Here is a 26,777-nt window from a genome sequence, read left to right on the forward strand (position 1 = left end):
CTTACAATTTAATTAAAAGATGAAGATAGAAAGCAGGGCTTGTCATATTCCTCTTTCTTCACAAGAGGCTTGCACAAACTTATTCTGATGTTCCACGCCAAGCACTCCTTTGTCAAATCACAGATTACGCTAGGTTCCCCCAGAATGCACTGGACTATTTATAACAATTGAACTTAAACACTGAAGAACTCAAAAACATTCCCATGTAATTTGTTTTTCCCAATGCATATTGGGTAGAGGATGTGTTCTTCAATTGGAATCCCTTATTTCACATATCTTGGAAACTAAGCTGTCTAACAAAATGCGAACTGGTGCAAGTGTTTATGCTGGAGGCTACATTTGTATGTGCTTTCCCACTTCTGACAGCATGTAACTAGCATTTGAAAAGGTGTTAAAAAGCTATATAGGGCCTCCCAAGACCAAACAACGTGTTCACCTGAATAAGCAGGGATAGCTCCTCTGAACCTCACAGAATATGCAGGGTGAGCTTCCTTTATGTCCTTACAATGTCAAATCCTGTTTGAGTGTCTGCCTTGGGTGCACTTGAAAGGCAGAGAACAGGATGCCAAGATAATGTTTGTGTAGCCACTATCTGGTTGCTGAAGAACTTGCTTTACCCCACCAGAATGGCCAAACAATTCTTGCGTATCTGTTGTTTGATTGCTAGGAAGAGGTCTGCTTCCGGGGTTTATTGCTATACTAAAACTCCTCGCCAGTATATTTCCCTGGATACCCCTGGACTGCAGATGCTCAGTCACACAAGCCCTATTGGTCAGTCACCTAGACTATGGCAATGCATTATTTGAAGGGATGAACGAACAGTTATTCTCCCGCCTACAGGTTTTGCAAAACCTGGCGGCCAAACTCATTTGCAATAAAGGCAAACAAGACTCGGCATCGGAGTGCTTAAAGAAACTCCATTGGCTCCCGATGCGCCAGAGGGCTGCCTTCAAACTGCTTAGCCATGACCATAGGGCTTTACATTAAACTGGCCCCACAATTCTTCAAGGGAAGATCGATTTCTATGTTCCCAATAGGAACCTACATTCATGTCAATCAGCTCTGGCTAAAACCAAACGCATCTACAAAGTCAGAACAGGCGGTCGCTCCTTTTCTTACCTGGCAGCAAAAAGGGGGAATGACCTGCCCACTGACCTAAGACATACCACAAATTACCTTCAGTTTCGAAAAAAACTGAAAACAAACCTCTTCCCTAAATCGTAACCTCTCAGCATACGCCATCAGTAGTCCTTTCTAGTACATAGCGTTGTGATATCCCTAGGGATGAGTGTCGCGCTCTATAAATGCCACAAATAAAAAATAAATAATAAAGAGGTTACCCCCTAACTGGATTTTAGTGTTAGATGTGGGAGGACACTATGATTACCAACATACTCTCTAGACACACACACCCTAGCCCTCAGACCCCATGTTTAATGTGGATAAATTCTTTTGCCATCTTGAAATTGTCCAAAGTGCATAGGGTAACCCTAAGCACTTTTACCTCATCAGCTAGAGCGCACCTAGGAGGGGAAACAACCATGACAACGCTGTCATTACAACGCAATACCTTTACAATGCTGTAATTGCAAGGCAACATCCTTTACATCGCATGCCATTACAACGCATGCCACTACAACGCATGCCATTACAACGCATTATAAGGTAAATAATTGGAAATAGTCATTTTCTCCCCTACACTATCCAACACTTACCCTATTGTTGCACTCACTGGAGTGGGAATAGTATTTGTTACCCCTAGACTATCCAACACTTACCCTACTGTTGCAGTCACTGGAGTGGGAATAGTAATTTTTACCACTACCTGTCCAACACTTACACTACTGTTGCCCTAAAAGTATTATGCATTGTAATGGTATGCGTTGTAAGTGTAGTTTCTATAAATGAGTTGTGATGGAATGTGTTGTAAAATCATGCATTGTAATGGATGTTATGATCTAAAAACTACATTGTAAAGGCTTGCGTTGTAAAAAATTGCGCTGTAATGTGTCCTATTCACCCAGGAGTCATCCCCACAATCGCTCATACCAGACTTAAATGTGGCATCTCCAGGCACCCACTTCAAAACACTCCTGGACCTGATGAAAAACAGAAGAGGACTGGACCTGCTTTCTGTGACCTGAGAGAAGTCTGAAGGACTAGACCCACTCCCTCTGGCACCCAGGACACAGAAGTGGACTCAAAGAGACATAAGACTCACTGCTTGTTAAAGCTGCACAGGAACAACAAGCTACAAGAATCCTTTTCCCGCAACTCCCCAGCTGACAAGTGGCAACTGGACCTGGACTGTACACTGGTCTTGGCATTTGCCTGACTCCTCTGAGTGCCTTCCCTGTGATCCAAGGAGGATTTAGAATTGTACTCCTATGGTGGTTTTGCACTTAAAGGACTAAAGTCAGAAGGTAAATACCTTCACAAGGATGAACCTGGTCTGTATATCCATCGTGGTCAGCAACAATTTGCATCTAAGTCATAGTATACCGGGACCATTGGCTATCATTGGCACTTTATGCTTCTTGGAGCTAATCCTACTTAAAATGTTGAAAAAATAATTTCCCCAGTTTCCTTTGTTTATCAATTTTTCTCTATTCTTCTAATTCACTTCGGGATTTTTATTTTTGAGAAGTTTGACTTTATTACTGTTTGGGTACAACATAAATACTTTACACAGAGCATGTCTGTTGTGTGCATCAGTTGTTCTGAGGCTAATGTAGTCAGTCTGGGGGTTCACCCTGACAAGGGTTGTTATTATTCCTTGTGGTGGGTAGTCACCCCACCCAAAAAAATAAAGAAATTCTATTGGTTACAGAACAAATCAAATTCCATATTTCTGTAAGAGCAGGACTGAGGACAAACTTCTGATTCAGGTGAAGAGAAGATATACAATTTTCGTGGATATATCTCATGCACAGAAATACACACAAGGCCAACATCCATCTAATCATGTTTTGAACACAGTACCTAGTAATAGTGACTCTATTATTTGAGAATCTTTTCTGCTCATCTCTACAGAGATTCTGTGAAATCACAGAACTATGCTTGGGACCATAGACCCTTAGTAGGCAGGAACTGAGTTATTCTACCACCTTAGTACACATGAGCCCGAGGCCAACTCACTATAGTGTCTCACTTGCCCTACTATACACTCACAGAGGAACAAGTGATTAGACACCCCAGAACACAACACTCCTGACCTTATCAGGAATTGCGGTGACAGAACATACCCTTTTTACTGTCACACTCGTACCTGTCCACAATAAGATCTGACAGAGACACGAGAAAAGTTTAAAATATTAATTTAACTATTGTGCTCTAGTATGCAGTATACGTGCCAAAATAAGTTAGAAGATGCCTAACACAATTACGGTCAGCATACTAAGTAATCCATACATCACAAAAGGAGCTGTCATTGCATAAGACAGGGTACCCTAACCCCCTTGCTTTCTACAGAAGCAAAGTTATTATGTATCAAAAGATCTCTGGGTGTTTGTAGTGGACCCCGTATCATGCCATGCACAGAGGAAGGTTCTACATCTCAGATGTAGTCGCCATCTCCACTGTCTGTTTGCATGGCTGTGCATACCGAGATTACAAACAGTATGTGTTCCCAAATAACAGCTGCATTTGTGTGTTTTGTACATGTTCTGAAGCCTCACAAAAACAAAATAACAAAAGACATTTTTGTTTGAACTTGTCTACGGTTTTCAGACTAAATCCTAAGAAAATACAGAAAGCAAAAATAACAGTAGGTTTTCTGTGAAAGTACAGTGTGCCACAAAATAAAATAAGTGTGCAAAGCAAAGTGAAGACTGTAACATGCTCATGCTAACATAGGGAAAACAACAATGGGCCTGCACAGGACACATGACAAGCCTGTGGACAGTTCTTTATTTCCTCTCAATTTCATGTGATGAAAACTGGAGTTACCAAACACTGCTCTTCAGAAGAAATTGCTACATACCAAATGGAAGGCAGCTCATTTTGCAATAACTGGACACATACATGTATGTATGTGTATGGTATTTCTATGGTACAAACTTAGCCAAAAGGCAGCATAGTGGTGCACTGGTCTAAAGATATTCATATAGTAAAGGAATGATGTGAAAGGTAGCAGATTTATGGATGGTTAATAAATCGAAATGTATTGTTCTTTTTAAATTAGTGAGTCTTCAGCGCTTTTCTAGATGGTTGCTACTTTGGGGCATTCATGATGGATTTGAGGATTATCTTCCCGATCTAGGATAGGTAGATTGAAAAGGTCTGCTGCTGTGTTTTTTCATTTTTACACCTCTTGGCCTGCAGTATGACGCTGTCCTCTCTGTAGGTGTGTTATGAACCTCCAGAGATGTTGAGCTTGCATGCAAGATAAACAGGATTGCTAGTCATGATGAAATATAGCACTTTACAACGTGGATTTTAAACCGCGATATCACAATGCGGCTGTTACAACGACTGCGTTGTTACAATGCAGTGCTATTACAACGCAAGTTGTTACAACGACTTGCGCTAGATGGCGCGCTGGAATTAGGAATAGTATGATTTACTATTCCAACTCCAGTGTGTGCAAAAGTAGGGAAGATGTGGGAATAGTAAATCATACTATTCCTTAGTTTAGAGCGCCATCTAGCGCAAGTCGTTGTAACGACTTGCGTTGTAAAGGCACTTCGTTGTCAAAACATGGTCGTTGTAACGACTACGTTGTGAATGTATCGCGGTATAAAATCCATGATGTAAAGGTTGTTTCCAGTCAGGATGTCTATGTACATGATGCAACTGGTTTTGAAGAAAGTGTGGGTTGGCTATGTAATGAAGTACATAGAGAGGGGTAAGATAACCTGACATAAAGGAGAAAAAGAGTTCTAGAGAAACATTTTTTGTGAAGATTGTTCTTCAACTAGTATGTGATTTATGTGTACATCAAAGGAGGGTTCTTTGTGTTGTCCAAATCTGGGTTTTATATGGGAGAAACCTATAAACTTAATAGGTTGGTTTTTAAAGGTTAGTGCAGCCTAAGGAAGTCTCAATGAAATCGGCAGACTCCCTCTTTTAGAACAGTTTGAGTAAAATATAAACTTTTTTTATTTGCTCTAGGGAAAATTTATTTGCAAAATGTGCTTGCCCATGACTACACTAAATTTCAGGGAAATTACATGAAATTAAACACAATGATAGAAAAGGCAACTAAAAATTTTAGTGGAGAATGCATCCTTGCATCAATTTTTGACACAAGGATGTGTTATGTGCTAAACAATGTACAAGAAACGCAATTACGACAAACAACAGTCATTTTCTGGTTGTTCATGTTGCTCCCATGCTATTATTTTGCTACAAACAGCAGCATAATTACACTGCATGGTGTAACAGCATAATTTCAGGAATTTTCTGTAACAAGTTTAACGCAAAGTTTCAGATATTTCAGAATTTATGCCTGTGTAATATATATTTTCCCAGGGCCTACTTACTAGAAAGGCATTTCTCAAGTCCCATATCTTCTCTAAATAATGCAGTTACTTTCAAGAGAGAAGGGTGAAATATCAGGGAGACCTGGGGCCGTCTACATAGGTGGCGCATTTTCCTGTTCTGTGCAGGGCACATCTTTCAAAAAGGGTGCCCAACACTAACCAGGAAAATGCACAGGATTATAGTGAATGAGCTGCCCCAGGGCAGCCGCAAACTTGTGCTGCTGAAGGGGCAGTGCATTCAGGTGAAAAATTGAGCGGCTGCTTAGAAGCCCCTCTTTGTTTCACTGTACAGGAAGGGGGATTAGAGATTCCTTTGTAAGTGAGTGACTGCACCCGCATGGGGCTGCCATCAGGGGTTGCACTGACAATGCACCTCCTGACAACTTCTTTGCCTCTGCATCTGTAATAAGGCACAGACGCAGAGGTAAAGGTAGATCCTCATTTGAATGGAGTCACTCTCACATTTAAATGAGGGAACGCCTTCTGATGATAACTTTATGTGCGCCTGCGCTATCGGTATTACAGAAGGTGGATACACAAGCATCTGCACACCCTTCTTTAATACCAAAGTGCCCAGGGGGCATGCAAAGCGAGTGAAAACTCCCCTTGCGCCCGCAGAGCACTCCGGGGATAAGGCCCCAGGTCTTTCATGTGGGCGGATCAGAGGGTCAGCTAACATGGGGGACACAACTAGTACCCACAAACAAGCACAGTAAGGTTGAGACTGTTATCTTGAATGCTGAGCCAGGATCCCACTGAAAGGAGCTTGTTTTTGTAGAGGTACTTGCTATACACTTCTTTCATTAAAGGAATTTCTTTTGTTCTATTCAAACAGTGCTTCATCACTTAACTTTATAAGAAAGGGTAGCAGCCAGATCAACATCAAAAGTAGAACATAGGCCCATATTTATGACCCGGTTTGCATTGCTGTTGCACCACAAGGTAAGGCAGGAGCGACGCAAACCTAAATTCATAACTTTGACTTTGAATGGCATCAAAAATATTGAGTAGTGAAAGCAATGGATATCGCAGTGTTGAATTGCTCAAGGAAAGCATTCCCAGATAACTCTCATTGTTTTTGGTACATTTGCAGATTTACCAAACCTGGTAAAGCACAAAAAAGATACGCCTCCTTAGATAAGGTATAATGAGGAGAAATACCTCATATATCTCCTCGTTTATTTCCTTTTTCTATGTGTGATGTAGTCTGTAACACCCATAAAAAGAGGAAAAAGCTTCTCCAAATTTTTTTTGTGCAAGAAGATGGCACTTTCTGCACAAAAACAATCCTGCCTACAACACAGACATCCTTGTACCATGGTGCAAGGGTGCCTGCATTAGCATTAGGTTCCCAACCCAGTGCCAGCACCACTTTTAGAAAGCTGGCATTTTTCTGTCGAACCCAAATTTGCCTTTCCGTCAGAGTCATGGGTCCCATAACTCTAATGGCTCTCCCATGGTGTGATGTGTATTCCCTCCAGACAGGTTACAAGAGGGCCTTGTGTGTGGGAAAGGGTGCTGAGCAGAATGGCCTTGGGTTATACTCAGCCCTTTCTGTGCTTCAAATGGTAACTTGAGAGTAGTGCCACCCCTTCCTGTCATCTGAGGCTACCTACTTTGTCACTCTCAAATGTAGCTTGCATCTGGGCTTGCCTGACCTTTGTTACTCTAGACTGTTTGGTGCCAAAGCCAGGGTAAGGTCAGAACTGACCAGGTAGACAATGAGAGGCATCCCACTCACAGACTGGCACTGGGTAAAAAGGTAGCACACTCAGAATCTCTCATCAGAACACTCCTGGACATATCAGCAGAAAGGACTGCCCTGGTATCTGAAAAAGGAAGATTGGACCTTCTTGCCTGGAACCAAGGATCCCCAGAAGTGACTCCAGGGGTCCTTTGGTTGCCCTCCTGTTTGAGATACAGGGTTACAATAAGCCTCCGGAGGCCTTTCATGCAACTGCCCAACTAACCCCCACAAACTGGATCAACCTGAGCCATGTTGGCCTCTACTGGAGTGCATTCTGGTACCCAAGAGGTGACAAACCATGCCCTGGACCCCTGGTTGGCATGAGAGTGTACTCCTCCTACTCCAAAACCTCAAACACTGAGCTACAGGTGAAAATCCAAAAGATCTGAGCTTTTTCAGGACCACAAATAAATTCCTCATGTCAGCAATGACCACCACATCTCCTGCCAATGCAAAGTTAAGACAACAACCTGCTCTTCATGCCAACAGCAATCGCTCCTCTGTCTTCCACCAATGTTAAGGTCCAGCAGCAACCTTCTCTTTGCACCAACAACAATGTCCTCCTGACTCTGGCCAAAGTAAAAATCAGTCTAATGCTCCTCGCATGAATGTGGACTGAGAGACAGTGACCAGATAACTGCAAGTGGGGCTTTGTGTCTTTTGGTGCTATTTTCACCTCAAAATTTAAAAATTCTTAGCTCTAGTTCCACTGAGTGGATTTTTGTCATTTTTGTCATTGTTTATTAAAATGTACTCTATTAGATGGGAACGTCCTCTACGCCCGAATCAACAAATCTCTACACAAACTCCAGACAGTCCAGAACACCGCATCCGGACTCGTCCTCAGCATCCCATGACAAGACCACATCACCCAGCATCTACAAGACCTCCACTGGCTCTCCATCTAAAAGAGTGACCTTCAAGCTGCTCACACATGCCTTCAAATCCCTACACAACACTGGACCCCAATACCTGAACAAAAGACTCTCCGTTCTCACCCCCAAAAGAAGCCTCCGCTCCACCGACCTCGCCCAGGCCGAAATCCCTCACATATGGAGAGCCAAAACAGGAGGAAAAGCCTTCTCCTACATCGCGGCCAAGACCTGAAACAAATTCCACTTCAGCATCAGACAAACCCCTACACTGCAAGCATTCACAAAGAGCCTCAAGACCTCGATTTTCCCGATAGCCCCATATCCGCTGTGCCTTGAGACCCTCACGGTGAGTAGTGCGCTTCACAAATCCTATATTGAGTGATTGATTTTTCTCAGTTTGGGATTTTTTCCTGTGTTGTATGTTCACTTCATTACTCCAGCTAATAATCCAAGTTCTTATGGATTTGAACACCACTTTTGTAGCAGGTGGCAGTTATTTTCTCACAAGGGGCTTCATGGTATTGGTATTAGCTAATGTAATTCACTTGAGAGTGGATCGCCTGCATCTATCGCTCTAACCTTCTTGTCATGGAGCTTCTGGCGGACACCACCGATTCCTGCAAATACCTCGCCCTCTGAATCTGCAGTTCCACCACCCAACTCTGCAACCTGCACATATTTTACCACCCCCCAGGCATGAATGACTCCTTCACTGACCACCTCATGGAAATTCTCACAGCAAAGAGTTCCTCCATGGCCAAAGACATTTTCCTCGGCGATTTCAACCTGCACTGGAATGATCCCAAGGATCCTCATGTCAACACCATTAAAGACCTCCTGGCCTATCATGCCCTGACCCAAGCTTGTTCACTCCCAACTCACTCGAAAGGGGCCACTCTTGACTGGATCATCTCTAAGGAAGCAACCTTCAAGCTTATCTCTATAGACCCCTGTGACTGGTCTGACCACGACGCCATTGCCTTCCTTCTACCTGGTACCCACAAGACAAGGGCACCACAACCGGTGCTTCCTAAATGCTGGGTCAGAGACACCAAGAACCTGGACCACAAGGAACTTGAGGTTCGCTGCAAATCTGACCTCCACCCCGCATGTCACATCAGTCAGTGACCTCAATGATAACTACTCTGCCAATGTGTCGAACATTCTGGATGACCTTGCCCCTCTAAAACTAAAAAGAACTCAAGTCAAAGATAGAAATCCATGGTTCACTGGATCCCTCAACAATGAGAGGAGATCCTTCCGACAAGCCGAAAGAATCTGGATACAGCACCCCTCTGCCCCTCACCTAAAACTTCTCCGCCAGGCCCGAAAAACACACAACAAGAACATCCTCAACTCAAAAAAAGAATTCTTAAGATCGGAACTAGGGAATGCCCAGGGCAGACCCCGCAATCTCTTTGAGCTGGTCAAACACCAATCCAACAAATTGGCCAAAATATCTAAAGAAAACCCCAAGTCTCTAATTTCATCCGAGGAATTCTCCTTGTTTTTGTGGACAAAATCAAAACCTTAGGTAATGAACTTAGTTCTGCCTCATTCTCTCTACCGCCCCCTGACCTGCCTCCTCCACCCACGCCGCCTCAACAGATCTTACGGAAGAATCAAGCCCACTGGACCGACTTCTCACAATCCTTTCCACCTCAAACCCGAACAACCATTTCAAGACCCGCTCCCCTCTAACTGTCTAGCAGCCGCCGTCCAATCCATTATTCCTAGCTGGACTGCGATAATTAACGCCTCTCTGGCAAGGATCAATCCCTGACTCTCTGAAAGTGGGCCAGAGTCCTCCCCATTCTGAAAAAGCCGTCGCTGGATCCAGCCTCCCCAGACAATTTCAGACCCATTTCCAAAATTCCTCTCTTAGCTAAAGTGCTGGAGAAGTGTGTGCAATTGCAGCTAGGTTTTCACATCAACAACTTCCACCTACTCGATGACTGCCAATCTGGATTCCGACCTGAATACAGCACTGAAACCCCCATGCTCCACATCGTCGATGATGCCCTCCAAGCCCTTGACCAAGGCAAAACCTGTCTTCTAATCCTCCTAGATCTATCCTCGGCCTTTGACACAGTCAACCATGGGAAGCTACTTGAACGCCCCAAATTTAGGATGGGATTAGATGACCTTTCCTTGACTGGTTTAGATCTTTCCTCCAAAACCGATCTCAGATATTCCTAATCAACGGCAACCTGTCCGCTCCCTTTTTTGTCAGGGTTGTTAGTCCCTCAAGGATCAATGCTGTCCCGCACCCTTTTTAACCTTTTTAACCTTTATTTAGAACCCCTTGCCGAAGTTCTTTGCGCCGCAAATATCTCTTACCATATATACACCGACAACACTCAGATCTACATAAAAATCTCTTCTCTCATGGAGAGTCTCTCCCTGAATGAGGCCCTTAAGCTGACCTTCCAATGAGTCTCCTCCAACCAACTCAAACTCAATGCAAAGAAAACAGAATTTCTTCTAATTTCTTCGCCTAAAACCAACGCGGAGATCCAGACATTGATTAAAGCCATCACAGCCTTAAATTGTCCACCGACCATCGTGGAGTCAGCCAAATCTCTGGGAATAACCTTGGATTGCAGTTTGAACATGCGTGACCACATCAACTCACTGGCCAAATCTGCCAGATCCCACCTGAGCTACCTATGGAAACAGAAACCCTTCCTTGACGCTCCCGACCTAAAACTGGCAGTCCAAGCACTAGTCATTTCTAGACTGGAATATGGCCGTGCCACCCTCTCTGGTTTACCCAAGATCTCCTTAGCACCTTTAAAAGCCTGCCTCAATGCAGCCGCCAGACTACCTACAGATCACATCTCTCCTCATCTGAAAGCGCTGAACTGGATTCCTCTCGAGGCCAGAATACAACTTAAGCTGGCATGCATCACACACAATGAATGAATGAATGAATCAATCAATCAGTCATGACATTTGTATAGCGCGCTACTCACCCGGAAGGGTCTCAAGGTGCTGGGTCAGAGGGGTTCGTTACTGCTCGAAAAGCCAGGGTTTGAGTTGCTTCCTGAAGGAGAGATGGTCCTGGGTTAGCCGAAGGTATTTGGGGAGGGAGTTCCATGTCTTGGCTGCCAGGTAGGAGAAGGATCTTCCTCCGGCGGTGGCTCTGCGGATGTGAGGAACGGCGGCGAGGGCGAGGCTGGTCGATCGTAGCTGACGGGTGGGCGTGTAGAAGGTCAGGCGGTTGTTGAGGTACTTGGGGCCCAGGTCATGGAGGACCTTGTGTGCGTGGGTGAGGAGTCTGAACGTGATCCTCTTGCTGACGGGGAGCCAGTGCAGGTCTCTCAGGTGGCCGGATATGTGTCTGTGTCGGGGGATGTCCAGAACGAGTCGTGAGGAGGCGTTCTGGATGCGTTGGAGTCTTTTCTGAAGTTTGGCTGTGGTTCCGGCGTAGAAAGTGTTGCCGTAGTCCAGTCGGCTGGTGACACAAGGCCCTACACTCAAACTCCCCTGCATATCTTGCACAGAAACTGGTGGTACCCGGAGGAATCAGAAACTCAAGATTCTGCCAGTGCCCTCCTACTCCAGCCTGCAAGCTTTCGGTAAAAAAAAATATAATCGGGCGTTTGCTGGGGCTGCACCAAGAATATGGAACTCCTTCCCACCCACCATCAGAAGAATCCTCTCTCTTGCACGTTTCAAAAAGGAGGCTAAATCCTTCCTCATGGGTAAATTCCTCGGCTAAACCCCGTCCCACAACCACAACAGAGACTATTGCCTCCCTCCTTCGACTTTCGACCCACCAAGAAACCTAGGGCCTGTCCTCAGCAACTGTAATATTAACTGTATTTGTATACTTCCATCCCTCTTGTACTCAGTAATCCCCCCACCCTCCTTAATTTATGTTATACTCTTGTGATCCCATGCCTCTTGTACAACTCTATGACTCCGTAAAGTGCTCTGATACCCCAACGGGTCAAGTTTGCGCTCTATAGAACACAAAAATAAATAAATAAATAAAGCAGAAAACCATGAGTTTGAGAAATGATGCACGCTCTGATCATTTGCTTAAGTAGAACAAACAATGATCAAGACAATAGGAGGTTTTTGTATAGTGCATGCACAGAAAGACACAACATGCACACTTCCAATCATCATAAAGGCACCCATGGGCACAGACCTATAGAATTTGGTAACCATGTGATGCATGGGGCATAGAGTGAGGTGCATGAGATCGGCAGTGGGTGTTGTGCTTCAGATGAGAAAAAAATGAAGTGCCATTCCAGCACATAGGGCTGCATGCATTATTGGGGCACAGGGAGGTGTGTAACAGCTGACAGACCTTGAGGCTCAGAATGATGGCACAATGTAATTTACAGAAATGGGGAGCAGGGCGATGTGCCCCAATGTTATAAGCGCTTAGAGACCCCTGGGTGATAAGGCGCTCTATAAATCCAAATACAAATACAAAATACATGATATTCAATGACATTCATGTTTTTTCAGCAGATGAATCCTTTCTTTTCTTTTTTTATTAAGGCAAGTAGTGGATACAATTAGTTAAAATATGAATATCAATAAGCAACTCAAAGTAATGACTGGAAATGGAATGTGCTCCATCATTTTCTCTTTGCATGTGGATAAAGGAAGCATGTTGTGACTGTTGTAGACCAGTAATCAAATGAAACTATTTTGGAAATAAGTTTAAAATCATGTTAGTTATAAAACCATTTAAAAGGGTAATATAGATGTTATAATTATATGTTTAAAGTGCATTATAATTTAGCAAATGTTTTACATGCCCAAAGAAAATGTAGGGAGTAAATCAGTGGAATTGGATGAATTTAAATTTAAATGCAATATGTCAGTTTGTAATATATTTACTGATTGTTTTGGAATTGGTTAGGAAATATTCAAAAACAGCCTTCTGGGCAAACTAGGCTTGCCAAGTTTAGAGATTAATGACTGTAGGAGAATGTGTTGTTTTGCATAATGACTACTATTTGACTGATGCTGCTGGTTTTCGCTGCACACTGTGACTGTGTTACCCAGGCACTAGTGTATTTGCTTTGACCAATACCACATGTTGAAGTTGGCTATACTTCTAATTTGCACATTTAATGTACCTAGAAGTCCCTAGTATATGGTACAATGTGTACCCAGAACCTGTAAGTTGGATATCGGTAGTTGACTGCAGCACCCATTGTGCCACTACTATAGTGAAAGTGCAAAATATTAATGCAGGTATACAATTTAAACTTGGCTGTAAGGTTTTAAAATATCAAATTATATCTGCCATAATAACCTCTTTTGACAGTCCTAAGCCCTCCTTTTCAAAAATCAATAGGTCACCCCTAAGTAGGCCCTAATGACAATAAGGCAGGCTCAAAGTTATTTAAACATAGGACATGTAAACATTCTGGGGCCGATTTTGATGTCGGGTGGATTTGCTTCCGCCCATCAACGACTCGGTCCTGGGATCGTTCGACACTGAGTCGGTGGTCCCGACTGACTAATTTGGATGCAACCGAACACTGTTCAGAACGAAGTGTCTGCCTGAGGCCTAGATCTGCGCGAAGGCCTGTGAAATGGCTTCACAGCTCCCCATGCCTCCTCGCCTTCCAACAGCACACAATGACCATTTATAAAACTAGATTATAAATGAATTAAAGAAATGTGTCCTGTCTCATGGCCAGCTGTATCTGCCGCCTTGTTATAGTAATCCCGTTTTTTCTCAGCCATACATATCATCGTTGGGTTACAGATGAAGCACTCAGTAGTCCAGCCTTCCTTCCATGACCAGCTCACAACATTGAGAAAAAAACTGGCCTTCATTCTCCTGTGCCCTTCGTTCACAAGAACGTATGGTGAGCATGCCTCAGAACCCCCGTGGCTGCTACTCCAAGGCCTCTGATACATATGCAAAATTCAAAATCTCAATGTACAGCATGGAGGTGGGGGGGAGACGGTGGCAAGAGAAAGGGGGCATAGGTATTGGGAAGCAACATGGAGGTTGGAGGTGGGGAGGAAAAGCAACATGCCAGAGAGCAATGTAGAGCGGGCGGGGGAGAAACACAAGAGCAAGCAAGCAAGGGAGTGAGAGTAGGAACAATAGGCGTGCGAGGAGAGTGTGGAAAGCAACACATAGGTTTTGGGGTGGAGAAGAAGCAATGGGCAAGTGGAGTCTCACAAGGGAGAGAGGTGGAAAACAGATGAAGGAATCTAATGAAGTGGTGCCTCTCAAAAAGTAAAGAGTTCCCCGTAAGCGAGCATAGGAATCAAGTAATCAAACACACTGTAAAGACACGATGATCCATGGGAGGGACAAACACAAGATTGACGAACATGCCATCAAACAAGAAGCTTAAAAATGAGAGTGACAGTAATGCCAAACAACAGTAAGTAATGGGTGGGTTTCTAGTTCCTGTATGTTCTTGGTAAGTCCACAATATATCTCACAACAGACTGAGCATGCACTGTCTAGTAGGCTCGACCTAAAATGTGATTCGTGGGGGAAATTATGTCACATTTGGGGATGGAGAAAATCATAGATACGGGTTCTGGGAGAGGTAAAATGAAAAATGATATTTGCTTTTCTGTAATGCAACCAAACCTTGATTTTATGTTTTGGTAATTTTATTTGTGAATTTCCCAAATTGAATTAATTCATCTTTGTAACAAGATATGTATAGAATTTGTGGACATCAGTGACCTTCTCGGAAGCAGGTGCATGAGGAAGAGCATACATACCTTGAGGGACCCATGAATACGAACGGATAACGCTTTCCGGGAATAACTTTTTTATTCTAAAAGTAGTGACTGCTTTTCAAGCTATCACAGGCGCAGTTGTTCAAATAGTCTCAATAAGATATTGCAAATTGTGCATCTAATATAGCTTCCACTTTGATTCCCCCCTCTGCAGTGCTCTCAAGCCTTCAAGGAAAAGACCCATGTAGCAGCTGAGAATGTTTCATAGACTGTTTAAAATGATGTTGAATGACAGTCCAGAGGTTTTGATACTGCCCTTGCACTAGAAGTCTCTAACAAAAACCTTAAGTACTCCAGACGAATTTCATTGTAGTCTCAGCACCTGAATGTCACTGTTCATTACAAGCATCATCATGGACTATATAGCACTCTATAGCATTAGGCATAAAATACTGGAACAGAACATTTGTCACATTAACGCTTGAAAGGCTAATTTTTAGTGGTTTTAAAGGTCAAACACTGTTCCATATTTCAGGTAGTCAGTTGGAGGTCAGGTGGAAAACCTCAGCTTCCAAGAATACTTTTTATTTGTTAGGTCAGGTCTTAATTAAGAGTTTAATGTGGTAGTATGGCAGTGTTCTATTTTTAGGTATATTGGAAAATAGAGAGATGGATGCTAACACTTGTGGACTTTTGCACGACGTGAGCAATGGTGTATTTTGACTATGCTAAGGTATTTTCGTCCTGGCTCTGGCTGACAGGTTGTGTGAGCCTTCATCTAGTTGTTATTTTTCCTGGAAAAGCCAACAATCTGTGAGTTGCAGTGTTTATATTTGACATAAATGAAGGCCCATTTTGAACTGGTTGAGCTTTTGAAAGTAATTTTAGATGTTCATTGGACGAGACAACCACTGGATTGGTCTGGACCTCTCAGGATAATTTAGAATAAACCATATTCTCACGTTTTCCACCTCATCTTTACACATATTGAAGATTAACCCACACAAATCGTGATGCTTCTTTCTCTTTCATTCTTTCAAATGGCTTCCACATCGATGAATAACAAATCTGTTTAATTTAAATCGGGCCAATCGCTATGCATCCATCTGTGGAGAAGATGAAACACTACTTGAGTATCACCTGCATAGTCGACACTGGATAAACTAAAACACAATAGAGGATTAGAAAGAGCCATGTGGCAGTCCATTAAGTATTCGGATAGAAATTGATGATGCTTCCCCTTTGGAAGTTCTAGCATATCCCTCTTCAAGTAGGGATTTGACCTAGATTATTTCTATTTCTGATACCCCTTACACATCCAATAGCTTATTCAGATAAAGAGAATTGTCAAGAGTGTCAAAGGTTGCTTATAAAGCCAGCAAGTTAGCGTGGATATCCAGAAGGGTGGTTTGTTGCCCTTATCGGACCAGAAACTTGAACACTAATAACCAAGGCAGTGGCGTAAGGAAACTTGCGGGGGGCCCCCCTGCAAAGTGCGTGAAGTGGGCCCCTCACACTCCGTACCCTGTCAGGAGCTCTCAGACCCACCTGTGTACAGTGCTAGAGGGGGCCCTTGAAGCTTGCGGGTACCCCCGCACCGCGGGACCTTCGAGGCTAATGTTAGGCCACTGAGACGACCTGGTGATATTTGCTTTTATTTTAGGTCTTCTTGTTTTGTAATTTAACATATTAACTCTGCCCACTCTAACAGCTCCTATATATATTCAACAAGGACGCCCCTTTATGACATGAGGCAAGGGGTCAAAGTGTATTCTTGTGTGCATAGGGAAATCGCATCTGGACATTAGTGGAATCCCAAACAAATAAGAAATTTAGTTCTGTTCCAACTGAATTGCATTAGGAAGCAAATCTGCATTTCTGACATCAGTATTAAATCAATCCATGTGCAGTACAATATAATACACAGTCATACAACAGAATAATGTGCAGATGATGCTGTGCTCACATAGTGATCATATTTGCAACATATAATATGCAAGACACAAATGCTTAATTTGAACCAGTGCCTTCCGGTGCTCGGTACCAGCACTTAATTGGTAGTGACTGTCCACTGCATGGTGGTGTTGTCTGTTTAATTTTGAGATGAGTATACAACACCCATGTTTATTAAGTCAAATAACATTGAGGATGAATGATACCATCCTCTCACACCATTATTATAGCTCTGTGTGGCCTGAAGTAGTCTGCATTGTCATACTTGTAAGAGTGTGATAGCTAGGTGTTATGTTGGTACTGTCCTTGACAGCGCTGGCAAAGGCAATGCATGGTGCAGGCTGCAATGGCCTTCCGAAAAGGGCCCGGCACTTATTCCTTTACAAATGAAGCACTGCAAGACGCTGTACAAAGCCCAATGGTTATATGTTAATCCAAATAAAAGAGAAGGGAAAAGGTTTTTTCAAATGTGGTGTAGCAAGGATACAATGGGTTCAGTAAGAGCAAGGAAAATGTCCTTTTTGACTGCTGTTGGAATAGTAACATACAGCAATTATCAGATTTTAATGAGCCCCCTCGAGCTTTGTGCCCTGGCGCCACTGCACCTGCTGCCCCAACAATAGCTAAGCCCCCTACTCTCTCATCTCTCTGTCCTTGTCTCCTCTTTCTGTCTCTCTTCTAAAGTGCCTGATGCGCCTGCTGTAATTACCTGGGGGAGCTGGAGGAAAAGGCAAAGGTGCCAGAAGTGGCCCTATGCCCTCAAAAACTGGCTTCCTATGGCTCCAACCCCCATGGGGAAATGCCCAATGGAATAAATGGTAAGTCCAGCCTTAGTAGCGAGTCCTCTTGGAGAAGAGGGTGCTTATTAAACCAGTCCCCTCTCATTTTCTTTCAGGCACATTTCCCTACATTATGCGTGCAAATACTTGGGCTTATTTAGAAGACCATTCGCCGCCGCCGCAAGTTCATTGATGCACCGGCAGTGTAATGGGCTTCCCCATATTTACAAGGCCATGTAAAGTCATCCTACATGACTTTCATATCTTTGTAAATATGTTTACCCTTTCACTCATAAGTCTGCGTGAAAGGGGCATTCCATGGGTGTTGCTGTGGGTGTTCCCACTCAACATCCATGGAAGTTGACACATTCATAGACTTACATTTTGTAAAGCTGGAAATGCGTCAGAATCCTACGCCTCCCCAGGAGAGGCGTAAGGAGGCACAACAAGGAAAAAAATATTTATTTTCCTCTTTCTATGCGTACTGCATTCTGCAGCATGCATAGAAAGAGGAAAATGCCTTCAATGATTGTTTTTGTGCAGGAAGGTGTACCTTCCTGCACAAAAACAAACATCTCCTCACTACTGGCACCGTTGCAAAATGAGGTAAGGGTGTCTGCTCTGATGCTCACGAAATTGCATACCACGCACATTGACCTTCAGCCTAATCTCATTGCCTCACTAATAGAGCAGACCCACCCACTTGGACCTACAGCCACCCTTGTCCTCTCAAGTCTATCCGTCCGCCTCCATAAAATGTCCTCTCCACCTATGCCTCCTTTGTCCTCAGGCTACCCCTCAGTACCTATCTGTCGCCCCTCTCCCATCTGATCTCAAAGTTAACTTCGTAATTACCTTTTGAGGTGGGATTGTCAATTTTTATGCCCACCCCTAGCAGACTGGCCTGTCAGTCCAGAAATAAAATAAAGTATAATTCATACTAAAAACTCCAGCAAGTAGTACGCATTCCCCCAAAAAATACATGCAGGCATCATTGTCAATAAATTACACATAGTCCTCAAATTCAATCTCCCTGTGAATTCTGTCAGTCCTTTCCAAATCATAAAATACCCTAATTTTGCAATTGGCATCCTTCTTGGCCTTGCTGAAAGTAGCAGGCCTGAAAGCTCCCATCCAAACTCTCTTAGGAGCTAGTTTAGTCAATAACAAATATGTCCTTGCACAATGGTCCTTGTATTAACCCGTTCGATGCTGATGACGGAACCGCTCCTTCATCAGCTGCGGTTGGGCTGTGCTGATGACGGAGCGGTTCTGTCATGGCCCTGCCGCCGCGCCTGCGCGGTGCGCTCTATTGAGCGGGCGGGGCCATAACGGAACCGCTCCGTCACAAGCACAGCCCAACCGCGGCTGGTGATGGAGCGGTTCTGTCACCAGCATAAGGCCGCCCCGCCCACTTAGCGCTGCGGCGGAATAGCCGCCGCAGCAATGTGGTTAAATATAACATGTTTTTTAAATTAATCATTCACCACCCACAGGAGCCCATATTCACTAATGGTATGTATATGGTTTGTGACACTTTTGTGACACAAACCTCTCACGAAGTGTTAGGGTGTGATTTACTTTCCACGATTTGTATTGGATACTATCCCAAAGTAACTCAAAGTTGCGCTGTGCACTGCTTTGCGTTACTTTCCGTCTACGGGGCATTCTGTGTTTGGTGCATGGGCGTTCCCATGTGACCACTGATAGGCTTTGATGCAAATTCTTATCTAAATCATTGGTAGAGAGGGGTTTGTGCCAAAATCTTACACCTCCTCAAGGCAGGTGTAACGAGGAGAAAGGTTTTTTAATTCTCCTTTTTTACCCCATTTTACATGTGAGCTGCATTGTACAGCACACATACACAGTGGAACAAGCCAACAAGCCTAAAAGCATAGTTTTTGTATTGGAAGGCTCTCCTGCCAGTACTAAAGCTATGTTTTAGAGAACGCACACACCCTGGCACTATGGCATAAGGGTGTGTGTGTTGGCAAATGGCTTCTATAAGCAGTAGCATAGCCAGTGTGTCATGGGCCTTGGTGCAAGGAAGGAAATGGCCCTCTGGCTACTGTAGTGGGCCCGTGCCACTGTACCTGCAGTACCAATGGAAGTTGGGATGCTTTCCTAAGGTGCACCAGCACAGATAGAGAGAAAAAAGGAACCTTATCTTAGTAGATACAGCACATTCTTTCTCTCTCCCTTTGAAACAAAACAGTGAAACAACTTTAATGCACTGTTGCCTTGTCTCTAAGAATAGCAAATTTGTGCCTAGACATTTATTGTCATGCAGCTCAGCAGCATTTATTGTATCAACCTCAGAAGGAAGAAGGCTGAGTGGGCTCACTGAAGTTTAAATGTGTGACCATGAGGACAAACACAGACTCCTAGAGTATGTCAAAAACAGGCTAGTAGAGTAGATGCATATGTCCACTGATCCAAGGAACCCATCACCTTCATTTCTCACAAATCCATTTTCATTTGTTAAAGCAACACCATTCCGAGTCACTGAGCCAAATTGTGTATTCCTAAGGTGAAATACTTAAGCCGCTCAACAATAGTAGGCAAATGACAACATTGAATTCCATTTGTTCACTGAAGCGCTTGCATTCTCTGAATATTAAACCCATCGGACTTTACAAAGTGCTTCTTCTTGGCCTGCATTCTTGCCGCATTTCACAAGGTCTTTTGACTGCACAATAGAAAATACAATTTTTGAGGCAAAGTTTCAACTCCTAACATAAAAAGGCCTGCCCCCAGCCCCAGCCACACATACTACCTAAAAAGCATACATGGGCAGACGAAATCCTCCTCACCATTTCCTTACCTTGTCCATAACCCCCGCACTCCCCCATACTGTGGAAGTATCTACCCCAAGACCAAGACCCCTGTTATCCCAATACACTTAGCCAACAAGGTTGTAGTTGTTGTGGTGGTTGTTGGCCACAGTTTTATTGGGATCATAAATCATATCTGGGTCATATGCATGTCAACACAATATCCCATAAATTATATCTGGGTCATAAACATGTCATACAACATATCCGGGGTCATAAATCATACATGCCATTGCCGTGGTCATAAATCATATCTGGGTCATAAATCATACATGTCATCATCATTTACATAAATCATATCTGGGTCATAAATCATATATGTCATCATCATTGTCATAAATCATATCTGGGTCATAAATCATACACGTCATCATCATTGTCATAAATCATATCTGGGTCATAAGCATGTCAATCATCATCTTGTGCAGATCATATCGTGGTACATTCAGTTCATAGATGGCACGCCTACCAAACAAGTTCTTTTGTTGTTCCGTTGGTATTCCTCATTGTCGTGTTACCTCTGGGACCGCCATTTGGCTGGTCACCCACGCCCTTTGCGTGTAGGGAGGGGTAGCTTCTCCAAGGAGTTAGGCCCCCAACTCGCTACCTTTATGTGCCCTGCCGTCCGGCCGGGTCTGGGCCGCGAGCGCCATCTCTGTTCGCTACTCCCCTCCTTGGCCCGGCCACCTCACCCTGCCGTGCGGCATTCCAGAATGAGTGGCCTACTTCTACACACCGCCCTGCTGGTGTGTCTCCTTATCCATCCGTTGTAACAATTTCGGCCGATGCTTGTGTTGCTGACCAGCACTGCGACAACTGCTGGTTCCTAAGTGTGGGTGGGTGGGTCCAAAACTTCAGGTGCGCCGCTTCCCCCGCTCCACGAAAATTGGGAGCTATCTGGGGGGAGCGGTGGCTTATATCCCCCCCTTCTGCTCGTCCGTTCCGTGCAGCTGGCCCCCCATTGGGGGGTTTGTATCATGCTGTCCCCCCTATTGGCTGGGGGTTCCTTGGTGCCAACAGGATGTTCCCCTGCGAGGTGTTGAGCCTTCCTGCCGCTTCTGGTCGCCCAGAACCTGTTCTTCCACTGGGGCTCGGCGTGGATTAAGGCACCGGCCCTTGAGCCCCCCCCCTTCGGGGGGGGTGCGGTGGCCTCTGCAATAACCCCCGCACTCCCCCATACCGTGGAAGTATCTACCCCAAGACCAATACCCCTGTTATCCCAATACACTTAGCCAACAAGGTTGTAGTTGTTGTGGTGGTTGTTGGCCGCAGTTTTATTGGGATCATAAATCATATCTGGGTCATATGCATGTCAACACAATATCCCATAAATTATATCTGGGTCATAAACATGTCATACAACATATCCGGGGTCATAAATCATACATGCCATCGCCGTGGTCATAAATCATATCTGGGTCATAAATCATACATGTCATCATCATTTACATAAATCATATCTGGGTCATAAATCATATATGTCATCATCATTGTCATAAATCATATCTGGGTCATAAATCATACATGTCATCATCATTGTCATAAATCATATCTGGGTCATAAACATGTCAATCATCATCTTGTGCAGATCATATCGTGGTACATTCAGTTCGTAGATGGCACGCCTACCAAACCAGTTCTTTTGTTGTTCCGTTGGTATTCCTCATTGTCGTGTTACCTCTGGGACCGCCATTTGGCTGGTCACCCACGCCCTTTGCGTGTAGGGAGGGGTAGCTTCTCCAAGGAGTTAGGCCCCCATCTCGCTACCTTTATGTGCCCTGCCGTCCGGCCGGGTCTGGGCCGCGAGCGCCGTCTCCGTTCTCTACTCCCCTCCTTGGCCCGGCCACCTCACCCTGCCGTGCGGCATCCCAGAATGAGTGGCCTACTTCTACACACCGCCCTGTTGGTGTGTCTCCTTAGCCATCCGTTGTAACAATTCCCGCTACGCCGCAGGGAGGCGCACGTCTTCCTGCGGCTCCCCCAGCTCCCGTGATTATTGTGGCTCACATGCACAATTGCGTCACCGGACGGCACCTCGCTGACTCTCATCCTTCCTTCCGTCAGCCCCCCTCGGTCGTGGCCGAAAGGTTCTGGGTGACCAGGGCAACCCAAGGTGAAAAACCGCCATACATATTCTGCGCCGACCTTGTCCGCGGCTGTGCTTTTTTCCTTTTATTTGCGAGGCCGGCCCCCTTACCCAGGCCGAAGTGGGCGCAGGATCTGCGCTCGGGGCCACTCGCGCCCAGCGCAACATTCGTTCCCTTTGGCCTTGGAGACTAAGTGATTTGCCCAGAATCGCGGGATGTTTCCTCTGGCCTTATTTGGCCGCGCCATGTCGTATGCATTTCTATTATTTATTTATTTATTTATTTATTTATTCATGTAGCCATTACTGTAATTTGGGTTCGGCTCCAAAGTCACCTTTTTAAGTCCGAGTAGGCTAGCCCAGCCTTTCATCTTTGAGAGGTCGATAACGCACCTGCCATGGCGCTGGCAAATCAAGTGATTAGCCCAGACATCGTGGATGTTGAGCATCCCTGCTGGGACTAGGCACTGATCCCAGCTTACCCTCTCGAAGAGATTGTCTAATCTAAGGCCCATTGTTTACTTCCCAGTGTATCATTTTCCATAACCGTTCAGCCTGAAAACCAAGGCAACTAGCCCTTGGTAAAAATGTAAAGTATGCCGGTGTAAGTGTGAGATTTTGCGTTTGCCTGTTATATGAAATTCCTGAATAACACCACTATGCTGTTTTGGGTAATTGTGTGCCATTCCAACTATACTTGTACGGCAAAAGGCCCCATTCGGGCTAAGAATGTGAGCAGCTGTTGTGCTTTTGCTAAATGCATTGTCACGCCAACAATTGCTCTGAAATTTCCCACAATTGCATGACAGCAAAATTGCATGAGATTTGCACCACCTCATTGGGGAAATGATGTACGCTCTACAAAAACGTCAAATGCATGGCTAGCATAGAATGACCTTGCTTCACCCTTAATAGCTATACAGGTCGTTTAAGAAGATAAAACAGAAAGTTGATAAATCATATCTGGGGCACATTGTAGTTAACTTGTGACCATATATTCAAGGCATACTTCTGGGGCGGCTCTTCTCTAATGATAGAGTAGAGTCATGCCACTTTTAAAAAGGCAGTTGGCAAAGCGTAACGATAAACAAGATTCTCATTCATTTTTTTATTTTTTAATTCTAAACTGCCGTCGGTGAAGAAACGTATTTACAGCTCTCATTAAGAGTTTTTCAACATCCATACGTATATAGCGCGTACTCGCCGCGGAGGTATTGGAGCACTTTACAAGAGCACCTGGTACGTAACACAAAGACACATTTTAGACACAATTTTTTGGCACGAGGAGCTTTGCCCAAAATCACAGGTTGTGGACACTGCCCCGATGGACCACGTCCTCTCACGTTTGGCCGGCGGTCTTAGGCCGGGGTTCCGGTTGTTCAGATTCATTCGCCTAACATAACTGAATTTTAAACGCGCATTCACTTGGGTGCTGAATAACAGATGTGTCTTGTTACCCAACTCGTACCCACTTTTTTTACACGGGGGTGCTCCTCCCCGTTGCCCTTAACCACAACCATACATTGGTCTTCCATTAGCTTTCGCCTGTCGCTCTAACATTAACCAGCCCGGGGTCCTTCAACCTCATCATCGCGCTTGCCATGTGCCACCAAATTCGTACTTCCTTTCCCCGTTTGAAATTAACGTTGGGGCCCCCTGAGGCCCGGCGCACGTGCTATAGCAGAGTGCATTAAAGATATTTAACAGCTTAACTCATGCGCTTAAACCATTTTGAAAACATTGCCGAGGGAAATATAAGCCCTGGCCTCCGTGTACTCTCCATCTCATCCTTTTTGGAATTGTTTCGGGGGTTTATCCAGCTATCACCAGCCGTAGGAGCAGTGTGATACCCGCCTGGATCTCTCAGATCTCGCTCGATCGCGCGCTGCCAGCCTGCTCCGGGCCCGTACTCACCACGCCTTTTGTCGCCGTCCTTCTCTTGCACGTTTCCGCCACGGGCAGCTGGGCTCAGTTTCCTTTTCTGGCGGCACCCTCATCGCTGGTCCCTCGTGTCTGGCCTTGGAGAGGTACAACCCTGCCACTGCTGCTGTTCTCCGTCATCCACCTTCCTTCTGCCCTTGGGTGACGAGGGGGAGGGTGGGGTCCATGTTCTTTGCCTCAGGCCTTAACCGCCGCTCTGCCGCCATCCCTTCTCGCAGGCTCAGCCGTGTCCTCGGATTTCTTTCTTCGCCCGCTGGGCGCCCCAATTCACCTCGGGTTGCTCTTCTGAGGCGGGAGGCGCCGCTTGATGATCCGGGGGAATACGCCAGTGCGGATGGCCTGTCCGGGCATTCCACCAATTCAACGCCTGGGATCCCCTCGTGGAGCTTAGGGGGGAAGCTCTTCCCACACCCTATGGCGCACTGAGTCCTCCGGCTGGACATGGATGAAAACTTTTAACCTGACCAGCTTGTCCACGTATCTTCCGTCCAAGGGGGTATGTTTTTCTCTTTTGCTCCAAAACTTCAGGTGCGCCGCTTCCCCCGCTCCACGAAAATTGGGAGCTATCTGGGGGGAGCGGTGGCTTATATCCCCCCTTCTGCTCGTCCGTTCCGTGCAGCTGGCCCCCCATTGGGGGGTTTGTATCATGCTGTCCCCCCTATTGGCTGGGGGGTTCCTTGGTGCCAACAGGATGTTCCACTGCGAGGTGTTGAGCTTTCCTGCCGCTTCTGGTCGCTCAGAGCCGGTTCTTCCACTGGGGCTCGGCGTGGATTAAGGCGCCGGCCCTTGAGCCTCCCCCCCCCCCCCCCCAAAGTGCGGCGGCCTCTGCAAGTCTGAACCCACCTTCGATTTTTTTAAACGAATCACCACCTGTTTACCAGTGCATATCCTCCCATTGCAAACACAACACCACCTCTTGCTCAAGTAATTCTGGGACCCTGGGGCCACAAGATCACTCAATCACACATAGCATGGATACCGTCCCCTCCCACTCTGAGATGTCGCACTTCCCTACCGCATGTTCCTTTCGGTTTCCCATCCTTGCCAGCATTATTCACCCCATCCCCACCCTGACAGCTTGTTGATGGTCGAGGTAGTCGCTATGTTGTGAGCACAGTTAGCTACCAGCCAGGTCTCAGTTTTGTTTTCTTTTATGCAAAAGGTCTAGGGCTTGCAGTCACCTGCTACAATGACTCACGTTAAACTGCTAATCAGAAAATGCTGTGTGCTCTTGACTATAAACCCAGGATATCACTATCAGAAAAAATGTGGTCAGATGGCTGCAGACGTCACTGAGCTCAGTAAACCGTACGTCACCCCAAGGAATAGTCTGTTTATCTGCACACAGACCACTCTGTTTTGCTTCCCACGCTGTCCCCAAGCACAGATTTGTTGGAAAGGAGAAGTACAACAAATATGGGGTCAGCGCGCTGTGACATCACAAATAGCAAGTGCAAACAACAGCAACTCATCACTGGCAGTCTGTCTTTAGAAAGCGCCACGTCGCACTAAATGGCCAACATAAAGTGTTTCCCTTAATTGTTCAATTACCTTCGAATCTTGTCCCGCCGCGGAGGGGGGCCCCTGGAGCACAGGGGCCTTTGTTATGCCGCGCCATTGGTAGTGCTGCTCCTCCCACCGGCTCTTTTTGAACGAGACTGCACTCACCCACACCACTGGCTGCGTGGCCGTGCCGCCGCGTAGGGGGCCCCCTGGAGCGCAGAGGCCTGTGTTATGCTGCGCCATTGGTAGTGGTGCTCCTCCCGCCGGTTCTTTTTGAACGCGACTGCTCTCACCCACGCAACTGGCTCCACGGCCGCGCTGCCGCGGAGGGGACCCCTGGAGCATGCCCCCCCCCCCCCGCAATGCAGGGGCTGCGGGGGCTTGTGTTATGCCCCTGAACCAAGGGCCAGATTCATCAAGGAGTTGTGTTGCCCTTGCATCATGAAAAGTAACTCAAGGGCAAAGCAACACTGACAATGATCTCTCTTCTTCATGCTGGGCCACAGTTTGCATGTTTGCTATTCTCCGAAATGTTCCATAACTCTATCAATAGGCATGTAGCCCTCATGTACAATGAGGTCTCATGTACTGATGAGAATTACCCAGCTGCCATTGTGGCACTTTGAGATGACACCTTGAACCTGAATCCCATCAGAGCCGTATTCGATGGCTGCCAGCCAAGATAGGCTGATGTTGTTCCAGTGGATCCGTCAATGCTTTCTACCCCTCCCCCACCACGTTTCTACTATCACAGTAGAATCTGTACCACAAACAGCCTCATCACGTTCTGTTTTTTCACACTACTGTACTTTGTCTTTGCACCCTTACACCCCTCTTTGTCCCGATGTTACTGTTCATGCAGTATATATTGCATGTCTATTTTTACAGA

The 26,777-nt window shown here is 45.4% G+C and overlaps 1 protein-coding gene across 1 annotated transcript in view; it reads left to right on the plus strand.

Moving 5' to 3' along the window:
* The window catches only part of LOC147726517 (sodium channel protein type 4 subunit alpha-like), a 450,487-nt gene that overhangs the window by 17,747 nt on the left and 405,963 nt on the right, over positions 1-26,777 (plus strand). The window lies entirely within an intron of this gene.

This window comes from Lissotriton vulgaris, chromosome 3_1 (genome assembly GCF_964263255.1).
Source record: "Lissotriton vulgaris chromosome 3_1, aLisVul1.2, whole genome shotgun sequence".
Lineage (NCBI taxonomy): Eukaryota > Metazoa > Chordata > Amphibia > Caudata > Salamandridae > Lissotriton > Lissotriton vulgaris.